The sequence below is a fragment of the Amblyomma mixtum genome, chromosome 10 (genome assembly GCF_055824585.1).
Source record: "Amblyomma mixtum isolate Tamu chromosome 10, ASM5582458v1, whole genome shotgun sequence".
In the NCBI taxonomy this organism is placed as follows: domain Eukaryota; kingdom Metazoa; phylum Arthropoda; class Arachnida; order Ixodida; family Ixodidae; genus Amblyomma; species Amblyomma mixtum.
Window position 1 is genome coordinate 142,812,232 of NC_143021.1, and position 14,812 is coordinate 142,827,043.

Genomic DNA, 14,812 nt, shown 5'->3' on the forward strand with positions numbered 1-14,812 from the left:
GGGCCCACAAAAGTTGTGACGCACCTACTGCTGCATCGTCTGCTTTCCCACACATGTGCTGACCAGCGCATGAAAACAAACTACTGCACGTCTAGTCCCAGCAGCTCGGATTCTGACAGATCTGATTCCAATGAGTGAGGACATCGACTTTTTTTTTGTTCGCACGCTAATATCACCTTCGCGGATTCGCGTGAGGATGCGAAACACTTTGCAAAATGCCAGTAAGCATCGCTGCGCCGCTCTACCGAAGCTGCGCCCACAACCAGTGTCACACTTCGCTGCCGTGCGGCAGTACCTGAGCGCTGCTTGGGTTGGTGTACAAATATCACAATAAAAGACGAGATCGCCTTGTTATCAGAACTGCCAGCTATACTCGAGCAGCGACAAAGCATGTCTGCTTATGTTGGGAGCTTTCGGCAACGGCACCGCTCGCGGGCGCTCCGGGCGACGAGCTCTGCTGCTGCCTGGCTGCCGTGGTCGTCGCTAGGCCTACACAGTAAAAAATTTTACACCCCTAAGGGTGTAAATGGCTTGTCGCATGGGGAGCACCCTAGGGATGAGTATATTGACACCCCTTTGACTGGGGTGTTGCATCTGCACCCTTCCAAGTGGGGTGCTGGGACCACACCCTATTGCTAGGGGTGCTGAACCTGCACCCTTCAAAGAAGGGTGTGGCTGGGACCACACCCTTTTGCTAGGCACGCTGAACCTGGACCCTTCAAGGAAGGACGTTTCCCATATGGCAGGTGTGTTCCTGTGCCAGTTCGCAACCCTATTGGAAATGGTAATGGAAAACATGGTGGACTGCTGGCGCCATTTGGACGGCTGGGAGATGTTGGGGCAGGGGCCATGCGGCCACGTTACATCTGTCACAATAAGACATCAAAAAATTTCGAAAAAGCTGAAGCTTGTAGAGGCAGTTTTATTTAGTCTTCATGCTCTTCTTGCTCTTCTTTACCACTTGCCAATGCAGCTGGGCCCCATGAGAGAGCCTTGTTGATGTACTGCCAGTGCAGAGGGCATTGGAAAACTGGGCGATGCACTCTGCAGAAAAGATTCAAGTAAAAAAATTAGGATCCACAAGTTTTTTTCCTTGCCTGTATTAGTGTGCTAAAAAAGTAAGCACTGTATTGTGGCCACAGGAATAAAGTGAGCCTAAATGAAGAACCACTGAAGCTATTCACACTCAAAAAGAAAAATAATTTGAGGTTCATACTCCATATATCATACGCTCATCATTAAGTATCATCATCAGCAGCATAACTAGCACCACCGCAAGACAAAGGTCTCGCCTATGTCCCTACAAATAAGCATGACGTGTGCCATAATGAGCAAAATACAAAAAAGTCATATTTTTATTCTTCTCTGACGGCTTTTAGTGGGGTATTAATAAGAGGGACAATATAAAGGTAACATCATAAAGGTGAGTGCAGTTGCACAGCTGAGACGTCGCAGACAATACATTAAGACAGAAAAGAGGCATACACTTCATGATATATCAGTTGCGAAAAAATAAAAACAGCAGCAAACAAAACGTAAAACAAACCAGTATCAATGCTCCAAGTGACATCACTTATTTCCTGAATTTTGAGGGACCACATGGAATGAAAATGTGGGGAGGTAGCCCATTTATTCTTCAATGAGAACAGGAAAAAATTCTTGAATTAGTGGTGGTGGCGTCCTGGTTTGGGGTAGGGCAGCAAAAGTTAACAAAGTTGTGGAAAAGTAATGCAGAGTATATGGAATACACCTAAACGAGCGATTTCCCCTTTTATGCAGTAATGTCTGGTGGTCAAGTGAGATGACTGATTACACATAATCTGTACCGAGTGTCGCTGTTGGATTAAGGGAGTTGGTGGCATAACTTCAAACAGTTTGGCGCAAATTTGGAAGAGCTAAAAATTACTTCAGTTTGGAGTCAAAATTTTTGTGCATAAACTGCACAGCATGGCAAGAGCACACAGGCCTAGGCATCTCCTGATGAACCCGAGTACCTTTGCGGTGCCAGAAGCATGCATTGTGACATGCTCCAAGCATGTGGAACTGCATTTGGTTAAGGTTTCTCCATACCATTAACCCTAGAGCTGGAAAAGGAGGTCAATACAATTGTGACAAAAAACGCAGACAAGACAAGGACGAGGAAGAAATAGATACGACGGCATGAGTGCTGACTTTCAACAAGGTGTATTGGAAAGCACATCAAAATATAAACACTGCGGCCTAAAGAAACAACGAACAAAGGGCACCTTGTGTCAACCACATTGCATGTGTTGAAAACAAAACAAAAACTGATTAAGAAGTATTTAAGAACATGAACTCTTCCTTAGCGAGCGATAAAGAAGGTGCGCAAACACAGTGATTGAGTGTTTTTGAAATTTTTTGATCGCTTTTTTGACCTCTCAGTGGCACACCTGTCTGTCTGCCCAATGTAAACATAGCCACATTTCAAGAGGATCGAACACACTATGTCTTCTGTGCAGTGTACGAAGGGACTCTGATAGCTGATCTCAGTTTACTGCTTACACACGTACTGAAACTTCATAGGTGTGGAGAAAACATCAATGCCAACTCGACTGCCTATTTTGTTTCGCCAGTGCGATAAATTGTGAATAAAGTCAACAGGTTCTTTTGGGATTTACAATCTCGACGAGGGCACAACAGGAATGTTTCAACTTCTGCTTAAAGCAATCGGCTACAGACACTAGCAAAGGTTCTGAATATTCAGTGCACGCATTCTTTATCACTCCCTAAGAAAGAGTTCATGCTCTTAAATGCTTCATATTCAACTTTTGTTTTGTTTTCAACAGATCCAATGTGAATGTTACAAGGCGCCCTATCTTCACTCTTATTTTAGGCCACAATGTATATATTTTGACATGCTTTCCAAAAAACCTCGTTGAAAGTCAGCGCTCGTGCCGTCGCATTTCTTCCTCATTCTTGTCTTCTTTGTACTATTTCGTCACGATGAATTACCAACAAGCCCATTCATCCGTCTTGCAAATGTCAATACAGTCGGGGTAGCTGAGATAGTTGGGGCATTCTTCTGAATAATGCAGTCATAATAACATGGTTGGGACATAAAGACAGGGACTGTTATTGAATGGCTAATATTAGTATACTTTGGTAATATGCTTGGTTTGGTTTATGGGGGTTTAACATCCCAAGTGACTCAGGATACGAGGGATGCCATATGATTTTGCATATTGATATACTGGGCTTCATAAGACAAGCAGTACAACAGGAAGCAATGAATCTACGCTAATATCAAAGAATGAAGGGCCAGGCATGAGAGTGCAGCTAAAAGGTCATATCGAGAAATCCAAGTCGATGACACTCGCCTAAAATAATTTAAATTTGGGTGAAAATCTGTTGTAAATTAAAAAAAGTTGGATTCCACTTAAGTAAAGAGAATGGGAGCTGTGATGACTAGTATACAAAAATTAGTTTTAATTATGGTGGCAAGTAATATGCAGACTCATTTCGTGCTCTAACAGTTCATGTGAAATGCACATCAATAAAATAGGAGAACAGTTTGAGGGGTCAGAACGGTTTCCAGTCTTAATGGTTGAAAGGTTGGCTTCAGGTTGTCAGGGATAAAACCAAGAGGTTTGGATTGGCTAACATTTATTCGTAAAATGTGGTTCCACACATCCTTAGTACTTTAAAGTATGTCAGAAGGCTTCTCACCCACAACTCAGTTACTCGAAAGCTTGTGATTATCAATGAGTTCTGAGACATGATGAGGAGTAATGGTTAATGCAGTAAAATGGGCAACAAATAACTGATTTTCTCAAGAAAGCCCCCATGGAACATGCTGTCAAACATAAATTCCCAAGGATTCTTCAATTAAGCCCGAAATGTCAGTTTATGAGCAGCCACTTTGTTATAACTATCACACACAAAAAAGAGAGACATCAGAGGCCCTCCTTATTCACTGAAAACAAGGGAGAATCATGAGACGTCATTCCAGCACACAAAATTACACGGATGAAGATAATAACTCCATGGACGCCGGATTTCAACTGAGGCTTATTCCACAACACAGGCTTTTTATGTGCAAAGGTGTACTAGTGATCCCTGGGGCTGAGAAGTATATCCGCGACCAGATAATTATTCATGGTGGCGAAACTGAAACACACAAAAAAAACATAGGGACAAAGGTGCCTTGCCACACAGATTCAACACATCGGCACGCCTATGCATCATCTCCCTGGCTGACCCAACAAACACATTTGCCTTGAGATAATCTAGTTCTTTTTTCCAGAGTGCTACAGAAGGGCTGCTGACATAATTCTCTTTTTCAGCAGAGATACAAAAGGCTTCAAAAATTTCGCAGCTCTTCCAAGTGCTAAACTTGCACGCTTGGCATGCATGCAGGACGATGCGTTCAGCTTGAGTGGCAAGATACCCTTCTGCCTAACCTTGAATAATTGTTACCTGGTCGAGGAAATACTTTTCAGCCCTAGGGATCATTAGTACCACTTTGCATATAAAAAACCCATGTTATGGAATAAACCTCAGCTGAAGTCCGGGGTTCGTGGTGTCTACTCTTTTTGTTTATGTGTTTTTGTACACTCGAATGATGTCTCATAATTCTACCCAGAACCAAATAGCCCACCTCTCCATGCTTAGCAGAAACAAGACAGCAGTAATGAAACCAGTTATCTCATGTGTCCACTTTTTTTTTACATCTGTGACCTGCGATGAGTGGCACAACAACGAATATTTAAGTTAAGTTAACACGCATGCGTCATAATGTTAATATTCATAGTCGAAAAAGTATCACACAATGTCGCCGAAAACGTGCACACATTTTGCACTTCATGCATAGAATGCAACATTTAAAAGAAGACCAATTTTGGATGTAAAACTTCAAATGGCCTGCAACAGGCCTATTCTAACGACCAACTAATATTACTCATATAAACATATGAGGCCAGAGCTATCCAAACTGTTCCAAGCAGTACCATTAAGGAAAAGAGCAATGAAAGTAAAAGAACACTTCATGACAACCACAAAAACAAAGCACAATGCAGTAACAACTTACAATACAGCTTTTGACTCCATATGGTGGCCACAAAATCCATGCCATTGACTCGTACTGGAATACAGATGTGCCACCTGCAGATAGATACCAATTTCCCATTATCAGTGTGACAGGAATACAGAAACAAGCATGCGAACTCGGTCCGACAGTGAATATCGCATGAATGTAAAAAGATCAGGAAAAATATACTTGCCCAAGTATACGCCTCAACACAAAGGAAAGCTATCATGTTTAAAATGCATCAGCTCCCCTAGCAATAATAAAGGATTCTTGCTATGAGGAAAATAAATCTGCAAACGGCCGTTCGAACGCGTAGATATAAACATCGTAATAACTGAGACAATTATTGCGCCACTTCCTTTTCTCAGAAACCAATTTTCAACTAAAGCAGAGTGATCAAAATGCAAGATCCTATACTCTGGGTAACCAGAAGCGCGATCGGCACTGCAACCTGAGACAGTGCTTTGGATATTGTGGGGCTTGAATTCAGACGCAAAAAATGGGCACTGATAGTATTGGAGTGCTCCAGATTAATTTAGACGACCTAGAATTTCTTAACGTGAGCTGACATCGCACAGCACAGGGGCATTCTTTTTTTCATTTCACCTCAATCGAAATGCGGTTACTGCGATGAGGATCGACCCCACGACGTAAGGTTCAACAGCCTAGCACCAAGCAAAAACCGCGGCGCATAGAAAGTGTTTGAATCCCCGCGTCCTCAAAGTGCTAACGCTATCTCGAAAGACAATCATACATTTTACGCGCAGCCAAAGTGCCGATCCTTGAAACGTGCGCGGTGGTGTGAACAAGCATGGGCAGAAACGCGTAGAACGAGTCATATACGTTGAAAAACCTGTGCTCAACAAGAAAAAAAAACGCGCAAACAGGCTCATGCGCATACTAAAATCATGCAAAGCTAGCGCACGCACGGTAGCATCCCCTTTGCCAAAACAAGTACCGACAATTCTTGGCAGAACAACTCACCGAGGCGACATTTGGCCAGCCAGCGACAAACAAGCGCCTTAAACGCTTTTTAGAGCATTGAACACGAATAATGCAGCAGTACGACAGGTCACCGTTCGAGCATTATATGGTTCGGATAATGCACAAGAGTACTGCTTACCTTTTCAGACGATTGCGTAGTCGTGCAGAACGCTGTTAGCCTTCGTGTCACGGGCACTACACCAACCAGTGCGAGTTCAGCACGAGTGCTGCGTAGCCGGCACACTCTACCACGTACTCACACAGAAGAAAATATTCCAGGCCTCATTTCGAACCTTTCAACCGCGACACTCCACGCATCTTTGTGCCTGGACACCCATCCTGCACTGCACAAAGCGCACAGACTGAAAAGTTAGAGACCAGAAAAATGACCCTTTGCCTCGACTAGGGTATGTCGACAGCACTACGCGATTGTGCACCCTTGTGCAAGAAGAAACACACGCAAACCACAACACATTTCACAACGGCTCACAATCCAAGTAGCGAATTTTAACAAACGTCGAAGCGTGTCACAGCGTCCGAACCGCCATTAGGGTTATACAGAAAAACAGCTACCGGCAGCCACCTGGCGGTGACAACTAGTTTCTGTTTCGGTTTCGATGTGAAAAAGTTTTTTCTCCTACTTTTTATTTTATTTTTTGTATTATAAATGGGTATTCTGCCGTCTCGGTGCCCGAAGAAATTTCAGCGCTTGCCAACAATTACCACTGGTAGAAACGCGCGGATTAACGACTTGTTGCTTGCGCTGCTGTTGCTTCCAAAGGCAAGAACATTAATCAGACATCCTCCGCATCTTACTCCCAAGTCGGCTTGCAGCAACATCCTGCTTACTGGATTGTATAAATGGGTGATTATAAAGAATGTTTCTCACGGAACCACATGGGATCATTTTTGATACCTATACAGAAACAAACACTTTTCGAGCTTGCACCACAAAAGCATGCTTGCAGGTCCAGGACAAAGCAATTTTTAGGCTTTCATCATATGACATTCTAAATTGCTTGCTGCATGCTTTTACACATGGATTGCACTTACTGAACTTTTTTCATTATCACATGTTCCTCAATTACAAAGTGTTAATTTTTCTTTGAATGCTTGCAGTGTAATATGCTGCATTTGGTCTTGTTTCCACTTTTTATGCTTCACTTTTCTGGTGATTAAAATCATTTTTTTATCGAAATAGATTTCACCCATTTTCATCTATAGTGTTAGATGAGGTCCTCAGATTATATTGTTTTTTTTACAATAATGCCAGAAGATAAATGCAAGGCACTTAAATATGACACAGCACTGAAGAGATGTAATAAAGAGCAAATTGTTCTATGAGTTGTTCAGCGTAAGTGATTCTGGCAGACTGGTAGTGCGCATATGTGTTACACAATCCTAAAAACTGCTTGAGGAAAACACTTGTGTTTATAGTTGGCAGTTTTTTGCCAACTAGATGTAAAGATATGCGCATCTGTTCGAAGTAATGTTAAATGGCGAATATTTATGCGTGGCTACCACTTTTTTAGTTCTATCTCTGGTACACACGAGCCTTGAAAGGCAGTATATACTTAAATATATGGTCATTAAAAATAGCCTCCTTACACCCTTTCTACACCCTACGCAAAATGAAGTGTGCTTGGAGGAATAGCACCCTTTCAGACAGTGCCGAAGGGTGTATAGGGCAAAATAAGGGTGTTATAAAGGTGCACCTAAGGGTGCACATTGCCGGAGCACCTTTTTAGCACCCTTAGGGGTGTAAAATTTTTTACTGTGTATAGCCTGTTTAGCAAGCGGCCGGCGCTTCGGAAGTCGTCTGCGCTATAATAAAAGGCCTACTTTTCACAAATAGCTGTAGTGTTAACAGAATCATCTCACAATAAAATAATAGTATGGTCAATCTCCTCGACGCCTTCGGCAGCGGAGCTAGCGGGCGCCAGGCGAGCCGGACCCCAACGTCGCGCCAGCGGCAGCTGCTAGGCGCGGTTGTGAGAAAATTGCTCATATCACAGTTGTTACCTCTACCAGCAGCTCAGTATTGGTCAGCGATCCTCAAAAATGACACTTTTTTCACATTTCTTGTCCCATGGTTTATTATTTACGTCAAGAACACTCTTTGGCTCGCTTTTATGACGTCGGCAGACGGTATCCAGGCTGACCTACCGGCCGGCAGACTCGGCGTACTTCACATCCGCACAAGAAAATACAAAACAGCCATGCTACCAGAAAGGATGCTTTCTAGATTCGAGATACGACAGCATGACTGTGCTAAAAGTGGATCTTTCGGCAGCGACACTGCCTGCGGCAACGCCGGCCGACGACCTGCGCGCTGGTCCCAGACTGCCCTAGTCGTCGCTAGGCCTAGCTGCTTTCGCATATCGACTCCGCAGCTGAGGGCGCTTCGGGACTGGCCAGCGCTCAGAAACGTGCTCCGCTCGGCACCCCTTTACTGTGAACTCGTCCCATAATAAAAGATATGTTCGATTTCCACGACGTCTTCAGCAACAGAGCTAGCAGACGGCAGGCGATCCGCACCAGGTAGCAGCAGCACAAAACCGGCTGATGAAATTTGCTTGCATCGCAGTCATCACTTCTACCAGGAACTCGGTATTTGCCAACGATCGTCAGAAACGATGCATTTTTGATATTCATATATCCCAGGGTTTGCTATGAACGTGAACAAACAATACTATCGCGTTCTTCAGATGCCGGCGTTCGGCACGAAGACTGGCGCAGACCGCCCGGCTCCAAGGAGTGCGCCCTATGTCATCATGACGCTGCCGCTTCCCGTCGTTGTTGCCGCGAGCGGCCCGCCGTTGACATCTAGCAGGCTGGACGCAGGCAACGAGCTGCAATCGGACGTTGCGACGCTGTTCGCAACGGCGCGCCGCAAACCGAGCGAGTGGCGGTTAGCAGCAAACGCGGCTAGCTGGTGCGTCGACTGCGCTCACGCGGCTGTGCCCCGCTCATCGTACGTCACTGTATTTTGGTATGACGTCACTAAAACTTTAATTTTTCTGCACCCCTTGTGACGTCATGGTTGATGGCGCTAGCGATGGGTCTAGATTGTGAGAGTGAGCATTTAGGTAATCTTTGGAACCGAATTAAAATATTTTTTAAACGTTTGTTGCGTCCAACACCTGGCCTTGAGTGCCCTTGCATACATAGGAATCCCATAGCAGGCTTTTTATAGCTTCAAAATTTGGTGTCTCCACCCCTTTAAGCAAACTGTAGCAACGTCAGTAACGCTTTGAACCCGGATCTCTGAATCTAGGCCACCTCACCTTGATTTGCCCGCGGCGATCACGGAGTCTTGTTCACGCTTTATGTCAGGAGTTTCAATAGTAAAGCTGAAAAGCAAGATTCCACACTTAAAATTGATTTTCGCAGAAACTAATCCGCCTTTTTCTGCTCCCGCACATCCACATGACCGGTACGAATCGTACATTCGATTTTTACTTAGAAAGGAAATTGAGCAGAACTATCTCTGTTGATTTTCAACACTCATGGTAGCGTGTGCGACAGTTTCTGTTGTTGGCACTAAATGTTCCAGTTAACGAATTTATAAGGCCCACCTTCAACGGTTTCGCTTTGAATGCGATTTCACCCTACAGAAGACCCTGGAATAAACGGCGAGACTCACTTCAATGGTGTCGTTTTGAATGCGACTTCACCCTACAGAAGACCCTGGAATAAACGGCGAGACTCACTTCAATGGTGTCGTTTTGAATGCGACTTCACCCTACAGAAGACCCTGGAATAAACGGCGAGACTCACTTCAATGGTGTCGTTTTGAATGCGACTTCACCCTACAGAAGACCCTGGAATAAACGGCGAGACTCACTTCAATGGTGTCGTTTTGAATGCGACTTCACCCTACAGAAGACCCTGGAATAAACGGCGAGACTCACTTCAATGGTGTCGTTTTGAATGCGACTTCACCCTACAGAATACCCTGGAATCAACGGCGAGACTCACTTCAATGGTGTCGTTTTGAATGCGACTTCACCCTACAGAAGACCCTGGAATCAACGGCGAGACTCACTTCAATGGTGTCGTTTTGAATGCGACTTCACCCTACAGAAGACCCTGGAATAAACGGCGAGACTCACTTCAATGGTGTCGTTTTGAATGCGACTTCACCCTACAGAAGACCCTGGAATCAACGGCGAGACTCACTTCAATGGTGTCGTTTTGAATGCGACTTCACCCTACAGAAGCCCCTGGAATAAACGGCGAGACTCACTTCAATGGTGTCGTTTTGAATGCGACTTCACCCTACAGAAGACCCTGGAATAAACGGCGAGACTCACTTCAATGGTGTCGTTTTGAATGCGACTTCACCCTACAGAAGCCCCTGGAATCAACGGCGAGACTCACTTCAATGGTGTCGTTTTGAATGCGACTTCACCCTACAGAATACCCTGGAATCAACGGCGAGACTCACTTCAATGGTGTCGTTTTGAATGCGACTTCACCCTACAGAAGACCCTGGAATAAACGGCGAGACTCACTTCAATGGTGTCGTTTTGAATGCGACTTCACCCTACAGAAGACCCTGGAATAAACGGCGAGACTCACTTCAATGGTGTCGTTTTGAATGCGACTTCACCCTACAGAAGACCCTGGAATCAACGGCGAGACTCACTTCAATGGTGTCGTTTTGAATGCGACTTCACCCTACAGAAGCCCCGAAATCAACAGCGAGACTCACTTCGCCGAGAGGACGAATCGGTGGGCCCAGATCTCCGTGCCGTCTGCAGCCTCGAAGACGACGTTGCAGGCCTCCCGAGCTCGACTCTGTTCTCTGAGGCCAGCCGTGGCACCGGCCATGACCTCCAGAGAGAACTCCAGCTGCCCGCCTTCGTCGTTGAAAAGCAGCTTCCCCTCCGACGATATGGCGGCCATGGTTTCCATCGGATCAGCGTCCAGGGCAGAAACGGCGGCGCACATCTCGAGTGGCAGTGCCTCAGAGCTCTGGGGCAGGCCACGCCGAGCGAGAGTCCGCTAGCGGCGCCCAGCACAGCGGAGAAACCGTGGAGGCGGTTTCGAAAATCCGCCCGCTGCACTACAGAAGCGCACCACCTGTGACCAACGTTTTTTTTTTTAACGTTGCCTGTGACTGACACGCACTGTCATGATGATGATGATGATGTCCTCAGGATTAATGGCACATACCCACGGCGGGGGATTGGCCAAGGTGCACAGCGGATACAAAGGCACTCATTTAGAAGGAATCGAGTATTTATGCGAAAGCATTTCTTGGCTAATCAGTGGCGTTTGACCGACGAGACAGATCCGTAGCCATTCGAACACTAGCCATATAACAATCCATCCAATTGCCAAACTGGCTGACCAGTCCTTTCGTGGCAAAAAAAAACTCGAATAGAAACAAAAATTTAATAAGATAGAGAAAAAAACAAAAACAGAATTAAAAAATTACACAAAACACAAAAATAACCACAAATAACGAAAGAAAAACACAAATGAGCAAAAAAAAGAAGAAAAAATCACAGGGAGAAAGAGAGCACAGGTAAAGCATTTCGTATTTCCGCTCTTAAAAAGACTTAAGTGCACTCCTGTAATTTTTTGGATAATTTTGTGTCTTAGAATAGCATTTGTGCAAAAATATAAAAAAAAAGAAATAGAAAAAGCAGTGAATTCTCATTCTACCACATGAATCTACCTGATGTAATTATATAGTCGTGAATAGAATCGTGCACTGGTTTCAGCGCATATCCTTTGGCCCTTGCCACGAAGGAGAGGAGAATCGGAACAGATAGAAGAAGCTCTAGTCAAACGATGTGGATCTAGAGATGTGAAGGCCTGAAAAAAACACTGCAATTTTGGAAAAAAACTGGTTTTTTTCGTTTTTTTCAGACGAGAAAAATGGAAAGAAACATCGAAAATTTCACAACGCAATTTCAAGGTTTTATGATTGCTTGCTTTTAGTTTAGGTTTTTGTTTTTGCTTTGAAAACTATTACAGCGTGCATCGTTGAACGATTGGAGAGCAGTCGTCATCGCCGGTGCCAGGTAGTGCTCTTAAAACGTTCGTGCTGCGAGTACGCGGGTTGAAGGACAGGTCACATATAAGATCCAGGCTTGACTTAAAAACACACTAAAACTTGAACTCACGGCTCAAGTTGAACAAAATGGCTGCAAATTCTACAGCGCTACACACATGTCATAAATAACATAGGCTGCTGTGCACATAAGCAGTTTTAGCCAAATACAAGCCTAGCTTCTTGATTTCCAACGTAGCAGAGTACAGAACTTACGCAGGAATTTGGTTCAGGACAGTGGTCTTCCGCGAAGCACGTGGCGCCCTCTACCTGGTGTCAAGGCCTTTGCACCAATCAGCCACTAACTCGTCTGGCTTGCCGACATGGAGTGACTTATAGATGAGTTTTCATGTTCCCTTTCTCGGTGCAATAGAACAAGAAGTTCGTTCCACAAGTATGATATCTATATCTCCGTATTCGCCTGAAGTTCAAATCATTATTTATCTTCTCGGTGCAAGAGAACAAGAAGCTCGTTTCACAATATGACATCTATAACTGCATATTCGACTGAACTTCGGAGCATTATTATTGATCGTTGTGCTGTTGCAAATAAATCTGTTTTTTGTCACATTTTGCAAAATTTCCAATTTTTCATGAAGAAAACCCTAAAAAAACGGTTTTTTTTCATGCCATTCAAAATTTCTTGAAATTTTACATCTCTAGGTGGATCCCCAAGTAAATTCTACGGAGAGCAGCGAACCGCCGGCAGGAGAGGAAAAAGTAATCTAGGGACTCAATTTCGCCACAAGATTCACAAAGGTTGGTCATCGACGCGCTGTGTTGCAGGCTGTTCACTATCCTCGTTGTCGCCGCTCGTGTTTGATCGTGTTAGGAGCTACTAGCCTTTTGGCCGTATCCGTGCAGTTTGATCGGGACAGCCATGTGGCCATATCGCTTGCGGCCGGCGCGCACTTGATCGCAGTCCTCGTTGAAAAGAATACCTTCTCGATTGTACTTTTTTTTTCGACCCTGCCATGAGGCATAAGTGTAGAAAGGGGGAGTGGAATGTAGGATATAGAAGGTAAAAGAAGGGGCGGAGCCCCGTTTCGGCGAGGTAGTTGCACAGGCTGCTGGTGAACTGATTGTCCACTGTCCACTTCACATAGTCTCCTTCGCGGTTCCACCGCAAGCGCACCTCCCTGAGTAGCCGTTTTCTAATAGGGGCTGTCGCTGGGCAAGTCCTCAACAGGTGCCGCACATCTCAAATGTCCGCTGCAGCGCCGCAGTGAGGGCACCTGTCAGTTGCTGGCAGACCTTTATCACGCCACCGATGACGGACAGATGGGGTCAGAGCCACCCCTGCCCCTGAGATTGTACATCCTCGCTGTAAATGCTTTTGAAAAGAAAGAAGACGAAAGGCTTTGTTCCCCTGTCCTGGCGGCGATGAACTGTAGCCAACGGCTTCAGCACTAAAACTACCTGTGGAACGCACTGTATTGTATTGCACTGAATTCCATTCAAAGCAAATCGAATGCAGAATGCAAAAGAATGCACGAACGCGAGGGCTATATATATATTGGCTTCGAGTAAGATTTGTCGCTTCAGTTGGAAAATAATTCATAATGCAAGACTGAATTCTAGGGATTGCAGGTCACATTTTCATTGCATCTACACAAGAGATCCGAAAAAAAACCACACTAGAGAACAATAAACGGCGCACTGCAATTTTTGCGAAAACAATCCCAAAGTGAGTGTACAGAGTTTGCCCACTAGCGCACCGCTATGGGGGGGGGGGGGGGGGGGGGTAGCAAGAACAGTTATCCCATATCTGAGGGTGCTGCAGACTAGAGCATGCGAAATAGTTTTTTTTATATGAAACGGAACGATAGATTTAATGTGGGAACATAACCAAGCGGCGCTCGCAAGCTTATCGCAAATATGTGATAGGTGGTTGTGCCATGACATATCATTATCGAAGAATACTCCCAGGTATTTCACCGAGTTCGTGTAGGCGGCCAGCGTGCATCGACAGGGATAACAATTGTGGCTCTGTAGAAAAACTGGTGCGTTTATCACTGTTAATTTTAAATTTATAATACTAACAATAATAATAAAAATAATAATAATATAAAAATTTATTTTGGTTTATGAAACACAGGAACCGAGGGCGTACAGGCTAAAGATTTTACAAACCCCTGACGAGGGCCTGTCGTCCTGGACAAAGGCGTTCAACAACAGCAACACACAGCATTCATTCCAGAATTCTGCGCAGAAGTCCTGCGCAGTGAACAAGCACACTGCCTTGAAGGCAACTCAAAATAAACATACGCTCTTATGAAGCAAAGATATAGGGCACTGTAGGACAACATAGATGTAAAAAAATCACACACCTGTGCAGTTCACCTAGAAGAAGCCAGCACTGCATGAACTGCCTTTTCAAAGTTGTTTAGTGTATGGTTTTCAAGGGCTAAATCTAGAATTCTGCGGTGTATGATCAATAAGTTTGGTATCTTATCGTTTAGCTTCTGAAAACCGCAACTCGTACGAGGCTAACAGGCTTGGTAACTGTGACATCGGAAATCATAGGCTCAACTGGAAATGAGATATTGTTGGTCAATGTCATGTTTATCTGCTGTAACTAGATTTTTAATGTATATTGCCAGTTTCTTCTTGTAGCATTGCTGTACGAATTGCTGTATGGTAAGTGTCAGATGTTACCATCGAATGATCGCTTCGTAGTTTGCCGGACAAAGTGCCTTCCACTGTGAATTCTC

General features: G+C 44.6%; 1 long non-coding RNA gene across 1 annotated transcript; it reads right to left on the reverse strand.

Moving 5' to 3' along the window:
• Positions 1-902: 902 nt before the first annotated feature.
• On the reverse strand, positions 903-6,660 carry LOC149327161 (uncharacterized). Its single transcript, XR_016286567.1, has 3 exons — positions 6,171-6,660; positions 5,048-5,121; positions 903-1,044 (listed from the first exon to the last, which is right to left on the reverse strand). It is a non-coding gene; the product is annotated as an uncharacterized LOC149327161 (long non-coding RNA).
• Between the last annotated feature and the right edge of the window lie 8,152 nt (positions 6,661-14,812).